We start from the raw sequence: 11543 nt of genomic DNA, 5'->3' as shown, positions 1-11543 counted from the left end.
AACACGAGGTGAATGCAGGGAGATGTCCCGGCCTGCAGGCGGTGCCTCAGCTCCCTCCTCAGGAGGCGCCTCTCGCCCCTTTTTGTCTCACACCCTTCAAAGATTCTTCAGTGGTTTTCTCTGGAAACGTGTATGTTTAATTTTCTGGTTACTTATTTTGTGTTTCTCAAAAACTTTAATCCTCCCTCGTTGAGTCGGACAAATGGAGCTGCTTTGGTGTTTGCTTTGGTCTCTCTGCTGCCCTTCCCTGGGCATTGGTGGCCCGGAGTAAAGCACATTATAATGGTTTGACCACTTCCTTGGGTATTGATTCCTGTAAGACCTCATAGCTTCATGTGTGCAGCGACCACACTTGTGACTATGTATGCACTTGGTAAAAACACGTTAGTAGCAAATACTCCAACACTCGTCTCCACGGTCGGGATCACCAGATTGTTGCAGTCTCCTTGATGCTCCCTCAGTCTTAATTTTTAAGACTGAATTTTTTTAACTTTTGGGGAAAAAAAAAACCCAAAAAACAGACTCTTCTTACTCTTTTCCTGCCCTCTTGTATGTGCATAGGTATACAATTGTTTTCTTTTCTTTGCAGGTTGCCAGCATTGGGGTTTCCAGCTGCAGTCCTTGCAACTTTTGCCAGAGTTTACTTTTTACCATCTCTCATTGATCCAGAGCCATTCATTCCTGTTCCCCTGTCTGATTTTAAAGTTCAATAGCATATCTGGGTTGAGAAATATCTGTGCTTTTGAAACTTCTATACTTTCCATCCTGCAGGAGCATGTAAAGCATGCTGCTTAAGTTCATATGCAGGAGAAATTGTGTTTCTCATCTAAAACTGGACAATAGAAACACTTTTTTAAACAAGTGAAGTTCAAGCATAACAATGCTGGCCAGTGCAGTATTCATACATATGTGTAGAGAGATTGGTAGTAGATATCAGAATAAGGATAAGGAATAAAATGTTATAGGATGATGGAAATTTTGTGTTTGTGTTGATTTCAGAAAAAAAAAAAAATCCTAAGAGGTCTGTATCTTTTTCAGCCTGGGCCTGCAAGCTCCACAAAATTGTTAATTTAGTTTGAAGTGATAGTTCTAACAAATTATTAAAACAAAACAAAAACAACCAACCAACCAACCAAACAAAACGAAACAACAACAACAACAAAAACTGGTTACTGGTACCTGTGGTACCTATTACTTTTCCTTCAAACAATTTTATAGTCTGATGTTGTCTTGTTTCTTACGTCTTATTTATAAGTCATTTGGTGCAGTTTTGAAAAGCCACCTGCTGCCCTAGTTGGACCATTCCAAGTGAATAAAAACCTTCAGAGTGGAAAAAGAATCTTCACAGGACAACTGAAAGGTCCTGAGTCTTTTACTGTTGATGATGAAGGCAAGTAGATAACTTCCAAATAGGTAAAGTTATACATTTGCTACACATTATACATCTGCACAGTTGAGTTATTGAGGAGACTTAAGTTTAAATCCAAAGAAAGTAAAATAGGAATGTTTGTTAAATGATTGCTCAAAACATATTAAGATAGCTGTATATTCTTCCATGTCTTTACATTTGTACACTTTTCACTGGAAATATTCTGGAACGTTTTGTTGTCTGCTGCTTCCAAGGACACAGGCAATGTCCTACTGCTATATTAAAAAATACAGAGCCACAGATGGCAATATATAGAAGTTGCATTAAAATATAATTTTTAAAAGGTGTAAAATGGTATATTCTTTTAAAGTAGAATGCAAAAACAGCTGAAGAATTTTTTGTGGGAATTCTTCCAAATGTGAGTCTAAGCTTGGGCTTTTGACATAGTGATAAGCTTGCCTTCGTGGTTGTTTTTTGTTTGTTTTGTGGGGGGTGTGTGTGTGTGTGTTTGTTTTTCTGTTTCAGGTCTCCAAAAGCAGTGTTAATTTGCTGTTTGAGCTCGGTTACTGAGTTGAGCATGCTCTTATTTGAAAAGCTATTATTTAACATTGAGCTAAAGAGAGAGGCAAATTAAGCTGTTTTAAAATTCGTGTAGTTATGAAAACGTATTTTTACAGCAGCAACATATATATTGAGTAACTTTTCACTGTAATATAAAACCTGTTACCTATACTCATAACTTGTTTGTTGTCTGGCAGCTGTGAGGTGGCACAGCGTTAGGCGCAGGAACCTTGCAGATGGTGGGAAGCAGCGACGAGTAGCACGTTTTGCATCTTTCCAACAACTCTGCTACACAGAGTGTGAATGAAGTAGAGACTGCAATGAAATGTCAAGTCAAATGGAGGAGGGACACTGTGATCTTCTATTTAGAACACAGATTTAGTGCTGTGGCCTCAAGACTTACCTCTTCTGGAGGATTTTTTTTCTTCTTGGTGTGCAAGTGGATAAAACAGATTCCTGCAATAGCCAGTACAGAGAAATGAGCAACTCCCAGTCCAGAGAAGTTGGAGTCAGGCAGATCAGACACCCTCTTTTATTGCTGCTACTAGTTTTTTGGTATTTTTCAAGGAAATATTGAATAGCTCAGGACATGTTTGTTGTCTGAAAGATACTGTCTTGTCTTGTGTCCTACAGAGGTGAGAGATAATTATCTGGAATGTTCTTGTTTGCCATTGTGCAGGCTGAAATTAAAAGCGTTTTCAGTTGTAGCAGCATAGACCTGGAAGGGACCAACCTCAACACCTTGCATTGATGCACCTATTCCTAGCAAATGTCTTCAAAAGCTGTTTCCTTCCTGCTTTCCTCAAAAGTGCTATTTTAAATAGTCTTTTTATCATACTTTTAGTTCTTCGCTTCTTCCTCTACAACTTTTAGGAAGGGTAGCTTTTGTGACTGGAGTTTTGCAGAGTATATTTTAAATCTGAGGACTAACCCTGCAAAAGCTCTGTGTTTCCAGATTTAATTTCTTTCCTGATGCTGTATAAAGGATTGGTTTGGTTCTGGTTTTCCAAGTGTCTTAATTCTACTGTGGATCTTCCCAGAATTTTTAAGGATGTTTTAGCAGACTGGGTTCAGTCAGTTCAAATCATGTAAGATAACCAAGATTGTAGTAAGTGTTGCCTGCTGTTTCCATATGAATAAGACAGGATATTATGGGTAACCTGAGTAGCTCTTTTTTTGCCTTCACTTTACTACAAATACCCATGAGACAAGCCTAGTTTGCAAAACCCACTTGCACTAGCTATATAAATCTAAATATAGCATCATAGCCTAGTGCATAACATGATAGAAAATAGTATTATGAGACTGAGGTTTCTCTTTAAATACAGAATCTGGTATGTGATCAGATATTTCAGCTGTTTCCAACATGCCTTGGGAGGCATTAGAATGCCAGTATATTTAATGACAGCAAAGTTTAGCCTCTCTTTTTTCCCACACAAAGTTGTTGTATTGAACAGTGGCTCTGAAGTTCCCCCTTCAGCTAAACAGGTGCTTTCTGTACACCAGTAATTCTAGACAATTCTTTTAATCTAGAGTTGACAGCTGATACTTTGAGAATCTGTCCTATTTGCTTGTAACATTTTTCCATAGATGTGAGTGAACAGATGCTGGACATTTTTATATCTATCTGCTCTGGTGTAAGGGATCATTATACAAAGTCAGAATCTCTGTTTTATTTAGTAATATTGGCACAGAAAGGTAGCATAACTGTTACGGAGTATCTTTTAACACCTGTCTCCAAGTGACAGTGGATGTTTTTAAACGTAAACAAGGCTAGGGCGAAAATGCAGGTCACATGTAAAGAAAATAATGTCCATTTTAGTTCAATCTATGTAAATAAAAGACGAATCAGAGGAATGTTTCCAGTTAACAGACTTTACACTAAAAGTGTATTTTGTTGAACAGTAAGTGTAGGATTGGTGATGTACATTCAATTATTTCAGAGCCTGGACTAGTCAAAAGATAGGAGGACACTTTTTTCTCTTTTTACTCTGCACAGAAGATGTTTGAGTTACAATATAATATCAAAAGATTTGAAGACTTCCTATGAGGTGTTAAATGCTTCAAAAGCAGAAGAGAAAGCAAGTGCCAAGCAGGTATCCAACAAAAAAAAGTGCTTAGTCCTTCAATGCAAGCTTACACATTTTTTGTATTATTCTGGTGGTTCAAAACCAAAGCAAAGCATCACAGCTAAAAAAAACCTCAAACCACGTTGTTTGTTTTGGGGTCTTTTTTTTTTTTTTTTGGTTTGTTTTTTTTGCTTAGGATTTTAATGTCCTAGGAGAAGGGTTATATTCTTGTTTTGGATCAGTCATTGTAATGTTTTTCCTTTTATCTACTGAATGTTCTGACCAGCTGATAATGTGGTAAAACCCTCAGGACAAAAAGGTAGATCATGTGAGCTTGTTAATTCTTTTGCTGATTTTTATTGACAGTATGAGAATATCACGATGAATCTGTAGTCCCATCCTTAATGGCTTTGTTTGCTGCTAACCCAGAAGGGTCCTAAGATAATTTCAATGTATTATTATGTGTTTCTTTAAAATAAACATATGAACAACTAATATTTATTCTAATCTCCCATTTATTATTGCTCTTTCTGCTTTAGAAAAATATAAACATGTTTTTATACTGTATGTTTTCCTGTTTGTTTGATTGCTTTGTGTTTGCACAGAATATAGAAATCAGGAGCAAGAAGGAAGGGCTCACAATAATGAGGAATATTCTTCTTAATATATTAAGTTTTATTTACCTTAATCTCTTTTAAAACAGTCTTCTACTGCACTTATTTTAAGGTAATATCTACACTGGTACCGTGAATGGGAAACTGTGGATGATCAGTGGTGACCAGCTGCATTTCATTACTCAAATGGGGCAGAATATTCCTGAATGTGGTGAGTGGTGGTTTTAATGTGAAAATGACAAGAAACTTGTTCATATAAATATCATTGAATGAGAAACTGAAGTTACTCTTATGCAAATCTGTAAGAGAAGCCTACTGCCATCGTTTGGTTTTTCCTAATGTAGACAGGATTAATATGTAATGGCACACTGCTCTAGCCCTTGAGACTCACTTGAATAGACTTGCAATGGCTTGACATTTAAATAAAGAAGAAGATTTTATTGAAGTCCTTCTGTATAAAGCTTTTTGAGGGTGGTCTAAAGACATGATTTGTCCAATTATTTTCCTGCCTCAAGATCAAGATGTATTTTAAAAACAGTTCAAATCTTACAAAGGAATCGGAGACTCAGAATAGCATGTCCTAGTACCATTATCAATAACTGGACCACAAGGTTGTTAGGTTGTTGGTTGTTGTGGTTTTTTTTTTTTTTTCATTTTTCCTTTCCATACTTGTAAATGAGGAAGATGAACACTGAAATGTTTACATTTTTACCCTGTTGCTTTTTGATGTTAAGCCGGCCTGAAAACCATTAAACCAGCTGATTGGCTTTAGCCTGGTTTTCTGAACATGTGACAGTTGCGTAGGTGCTTTCCCTAAAGTCTCTGTGCTGTGGGTTAATCTCAACTGAATTTGAAAGAATTCTCAAAGATTACTGGATGTTTTTGAGTCTCATGTAAATAAACAGTTATGTGGAAGTTCTCAGACCAAAATTATCAATCCATTCAGAGTGAGACCAGAACTCTGTTGTTATTTTTTTGGCAGCTGTCAATCAGACTGCGTTACTGGCATGTTACAGCTCTAGTGAGCTGTAATATATGTTGTCCCTTGCTTACTAGAGTACTGGGTGAAAATCTATTTCAGAATAGAGTATGTCACAAAACTGTAGGGTGTCAAGCTTTACTAATTTCAGTGATTTCAGGAAAACAACTCACTATGAAAATACTGAACATAGTAGAACGTGTTTTTGTGGTTTTACCTCAGGATTACTTATAGGTTTCTCATACGACCTGTGAAACTTGGGCCCCTCAGCTGAAGGGAAGTAGTTAAATCTTTCCTAAAAGCATTTTTCCCCCAATCTTTTACTTGAGGGACATAAACTAAACAGCAGCTAAATGCATTTTGTTTTACTGATTTAGTAATCCTACCAGTTCTTCAGTCATCTTTAAAGTTTTTGTGAAAACAGAGTAGAGCTGTATTTCTTTGAAGGTTGGGAGCAGATTTTTTCCTAAGTAACAAGGAGCAGTGGCAACTAGATTGACATTACACAGTAAGTTACTTTTAGAGACAGTTTAAGGATGCTTTTAGAGATCTGGTTTACTGAAGGATGATAGTTTAGTCCTTTTCAGCCTTTGCATTTTGGGATCTTTGTTTTGTCAGCCTCCCTGGTGTTATACATCCTCCTGTTTGTATCTCAGGAACACCTGACTATGAACCAGTGTGTAGCCGGCCCCATGGAGTCCAAATGGATAAGGACAGTAACCTGATTGTGGTGGATTCTTATTCAGGCCTGTACAAAGTCAGTCCAAGGACAGGAGAGAAAACCCTCCTGCTACCGAGTGAAAAAGGTGATGTTATAGCTCATGGGGAAGTAAATTGATCTTGGGTTTCGTCCTCACGCTCTATATATAAATTGGAAGATAAAGGCGCTTTTATCAGTTCAGATCAGTACCAGTGAGTGTGGGGACAGAGACTGATTGAAAGTCCATGTGCTTTGTATTTTTAAGATTTGTTTAAAAAACAAATTAAGAAAACAAAAGTGGTGGGTTTTTTTTTAAGTTATGAAAACAAAAGCATTTGTCAGAGGCTTTTAGTTTGGTATATGTTATGTTGAGCTGCAACCTGAACATATTTCCCTGCAAATGAAAGTAACTTGGAGCTCAGACTTTAGCCTGGGACAAATTAAGGAAAGCATTAACAACGAGATTTGGCATTGCTGTGTCTGAAATCTTAAGCTTGTGTGGATCTGAATAATTTTGAACACTTGGTGGTTTTGTACTTATTTTAATTTGCAGTCATTTTTATTAACTAGGTGTGGATGGACTTCCTTTCAAATTTCTAAATGGATTAGAAATATCAAACAAAAATTTGATTTATTTTGTGGATTCAAGTAGCAAGTGAGAAAGACGACATCACAGATATGAGGTGAGAAGTTATTTGTGAGCATTTGTTCAGGCAGCTTAAGTGTCAGTTTTTGTGCTGGCAGCACTGTGTACCAGGCTGCAGAAGAGACAAGCTGTTTGGCCTCTGCTTACGTGTCTTAGCCAAGCATGCTATGAATGCAGTGGGTTCAAGCCCTGAGGCAGAGAAGGGCTGTGCTATTCTGTAGCTGCTCTTCTGGAAAAACAAAACAAAACAAAACCCCAAAAAAACCAAAACAACAACAACAAAAAACACAAAAACAAAGAACACCTCGACCCTCCCAGTATGACTACCCAAAGAAATCATCATGTGATACATGCTGTAAAAATCCAGACAGCAGCATTGGTTTCTTTCTGGTATCTGCCTACAAGCATGCTCTCATCCTGCAGTAAATGCAAGGTAGCAAATTCCTGGTGTACTTGAAGGTATCTTTTCTGTGTAGCCATAGCCTTTGAATAAAACTTTTTTCTAGAAAAAACTGTTTGTAAAGCTGAAATTCACTGAGGACACAGACAAAGTTTATTTTACTACCTGAATTTTGGATAAAATTAAGCAAGGAGAAAAATCACATGAAGGGAAATGTAGTGGTAGTAAATTCGACGAATCCAGACGCCGGCATAAGCTCTTTGATCGAACGGGCGGGCCGGGCGAGAGTAAGGAGTCTAATTCAATGTGAATTTACCATCCGTACTCTTCAATGAACTCTTAAACAACACTGAATATCAATGTTCCCGAGACCACGTTTTTCCAAGCCTTATATACTCTATACCAAAAGGCCATGCGGCAAGTGCAGGCTACAATTGGTTACACTCACAGTCACTCATCCCCCCCACTATGGTGATTGGCTGCAGGGCACTGTTCACAGACTCTTCATGCGCAGCGGCAACGCCCCTCCTGCAGCCTGGGTCGAGGGCAGAGCAGCTTCTGTTTACTTTCCTTTTGTCTCTGGTGTCTCAGGGAAATCCTTCCGTGTAGCACAGCCGCATCAAGCCCTGGCTTGTTCACAGCACACAGCCAGAGACTCTCCACAGGGAAATATATTTAATTTAAGGGGTGAGAATTGAGATCCAGATTATTAAAGGAAAAAAAAAAAAGAACAGGTGAAATCCCTTACGTGTTGTTTGCTGTTTCTTAAAGCTATCAGATTATTGTTTGGTAGAACATCATCTTTGGTGTTTAGTATTTCAGACTTTGCCAGTACTAATGACAAACATAAAAGTAGTTTCCTCTCAACAGGGTTTATGTTTATCAAATTCAAAGTTGCCCTGCAGATTTTTAACAGAACAAACTTATTCACATTATTTCATATCAGAAGTAAAACACGAGCTATTTAGTTGCTCTAGCTAAACATTCATTAATACATTCTGGTTTGATTTGAAGAAGTTGTAATTGTTCACAGAAGCCTGACAGGTCTCAATATTTTGCTAAAGCAGGAGCAGCAGAAAAACATGTTTTGAACTCTGGGCTTTGTAAACCCCACATTTCTCTCTTTTTGCAAGAGTGCTGTGATATATCTGGGAAATGACTGCTATAAAACATGGACAAAATCCCTTGCGTCTTTAGCGGTGTGAACTTAGTGTTTTTATAAAGATGTCATTCTGTTCAAGTCTGCTTTTATCTAACTTATGTCAGTATGCATTCTGAATATTTTCTGTTCTAATTGAAACCAGGTATTTTGATTAGCCTAGTTTTTCATTTACATGTATTGATTAAGGTGATCGAAACAAACCATCTTGGTTGCCTCTTGGCCTATGACCCTGTAACCAGAAGAGGAAGAACGTTGCTCAGTGGCTTGTACATGGCAAATGGGATCGCACTGTCTCTTGATGAAGATCACATATTAATAGCAGAAACCAGCATATATAGACTCATACGGTATGTTAAACATCATTCTCCTCCTAGGTATAAAATATTATGTTTGTTTATGTTACATGTTTTTAATCAATTTGTAGACATGACTGTCATGTTCTTATTTTTCTATTCTTCAGTTTACATTTTTAGAAAAGGAAAATGTGCAGTTAATAGGGTTACTTTTTTCTTTCGCAAGAGTCCCAGGTTTGAGTTAATTCTAGGTAGAGATTAATACTTGCTGTTTCCACTGCCAAATGTTTGTTTTGTTGTTTTTGTTTGTTTGGTTTTTACTAATTTACTGATATATTGGGCCCTAATTCCCTCAGACATAATTGCAATTATCCTGATCATTCTGTTATTACAGTTAAAACAGACCTCAGAGGACATCACTGCATGATTATGATGATTAGCATAAAACCCCATTTTTCCCATTTTAAAGGGAGACAGTGTTTTAACAGTTCTATTATTTTGTGGAAGTTCTAAAGCCAAATTTAACATTAGTTTTCATTTAACAGGCACATTTTGTATTAATAGATTTTTTTTAATAGAATGCAGAGGGTCTACTGTTTATGTTACATGTAGAAAGATGAGCTTTTTGACCAATCATCATTACTCAAGTTTAATCCCTCTTTGCATTTACTACTGCCTGCAGAGTCCTTTTCTGTATTTTGAAAAATTCCTTGCATGAATCAAAATGATGATGGATCTTCCATGCTGTTAAGTTTGCTGTTATTTTGCAGCAGCCACTGTAATACATATACAAAATTTCCTTTTTGCAGCTATTGGGTGAGTGGAGCTAATGCAGGAAAAAATGTTTTTGTGGACAACCTGCCTGGGTATCCAGACAACATCAGATTATCAAACATGGGTTTATACAGAGTTGGAATATCTACTACTCGCTTTCCTGGTTTCTTTTTTCCTTTCCTGGATGCTTTAGGACCATATCCATTCCTGAAGAGATTTATTACAAAGGTAACTGTGAGACTGTGTAGTATTAATTATCAGTGTCAGAAAAAGACTGATTTTTTTTTTTTAAGTATGAAATTGTTATTCTTCATTATGAAATACAAGAGATGACTGCTTCATCTTTACCAGCCAGCATCCCAACACATACTAACTTTGATTTTTCTTGAACATTTGAGGATCGGTTTATTTTTCACATATTTAAACACAGCAGGCTTATGGTTGTGGTAATACTGAGAACCCATTTATAAAGTAGAAAAATCAGTACTCACAAAAGTAGTTCATAGTTGCAAGCTCTCAGCCCATTGTTTATAGTAACATGATATTGTCAAGGCAGGTGAAGAGCCCTTTACACAAAATATGAGGATTTTGTGACAGGAGTCAACCTCTGCAAAGTCATTCTTGCTAAGCAAGAGTCATGGAGCTGGTTGCAATTAACCATGCTACTTTCTCTAGGAACCATGCTGCCTTTTCCCTAAAACTTGCACAGGAAAAAACACTGAAGTGGGTGATTCAGTTGTGTTCCATCAAGTCTCTCTCATTCTATTTTGAGAAAGTGGGTGGCTTTGGGCATTTGGAATATGTTCAAACAATATGCACACCTTCTTGAGCAAGCAGGCACTGACTGTACCTTAAGATTAGTGAGCAATTACTCGGCTGCCAGCTTTAGACATAGTCCAGTGTGTATTATAAAAAGTGGCAGCTGAATCTGACTAGAGCAACATCTGGACAACAGTATGCTAGCATTGCCATTTATTTTTACTCATACAATTCCCAGCTCCCCCCTTGAATGACATGTTAACACTGTATTTTTTTTTTTTCCTAAAACAGGTGACTCCTTTATCATTCTACAGTGTTTTTCTTCACAAACACAGCTTGTTCTTAGAAACTAATGACAAAGGAGACATTGTGGCAACCTTCCAATGTCACTTGGGCTGTCAGTGACACCTTTAAGCATGATGGGAAGGTGTATGTAGGTAATACAGACCTGCCTTTTCTTGTGGTGCAGCAGTAAACTTTCAAATTCTCATAAGATGGAGCATCAAAAGAAAGATAGCACTGTTGGTTCCAGCAGCTGTTAAATATTTTTCTCTACTTAATGAAAGACTGCTACACCACTGAAGGAGAAATGAAACTGATACCACATGGTTAAGCAGAAATGAAAACAATGCAGAAACACTTGTTTTAGAAACTTGTGAAAGCTTCAGAGTTAGGTTAAAGGTACCAAGTCACTTTGCTCTATAGTTCAGAAAAATGTTATTTATATATTTTTAAACAGTTGCACAGAATCATCCAAGGAATTCAACTCTGTAACAGGGACTGAGGTGACTAAGTAGCACATAGCTTGCTGTTGCTCACAGTTCCCAGTCTGGAAAAAGCCTTATATAGGATTTTAGTCTTCCCTTTTTGCAGCGCCAGAACGTACTGCTTTTAGTTATGAACAACAGTTTCTCCATTGTCTCTTTTGTTAAGAGTTTTCCTTCTATTCAACTACATCAGTTTCCAAGGAAATATGACCAAGTAAGTACAGCTTATATTTAAATCTGTTCTGTCACCTCAGTGTTTCTTCCTGGTGCAAAGTAGTCACAGGTATATGGTCACAGGGCCCCTTATATAGAGCGCCTGCCAGAACAACAAGTTCACTAGTAGCCGTTGTTAGGTAGTAGGGAAGTAGCAGAGAACAGGCTTAGAAATTAAGAATTCAGTCTTCGGAAGTGTGACACAGCTTGAACCTTTGGAAAAGCTTAACTGAAATT

The 11543-nt window shown here is 37.3% G+C and overlaps 1 pseudogene; it reads left to right on the top strand.

The window, feature by feature from the left end:
* Positions 1–360: 360 nt before the first annotated feature.
* Positions 361–11443, top strand: LOC136099523 (adipocyte plasma membrane-associated protein-like; annotated as a pseudogene).
* Positions 11444–11543: the final 100 nt, after the last annotated feature.

The sequence above is a fragment of the Patagioenas fasciata genome, chromosome 1 (genome assembly GCF_037038585.1).
Source record: "Patagioenas fasciata isolate bPatFas1 chromosome 1, bPatFas1.hap1, whole genome shotgun sequence".
Classification (NCBI taxonomy): Eukaryota; Metazoa; Chordata; class Aves; order Columbiformes; family Columbidae; genus Patagioenas; species Patagioenas fasciata.
Note: the sequence above shows the minus strand (reverse complement) of the source record. Positions and strands in the feature narration are given on the sequence as shown.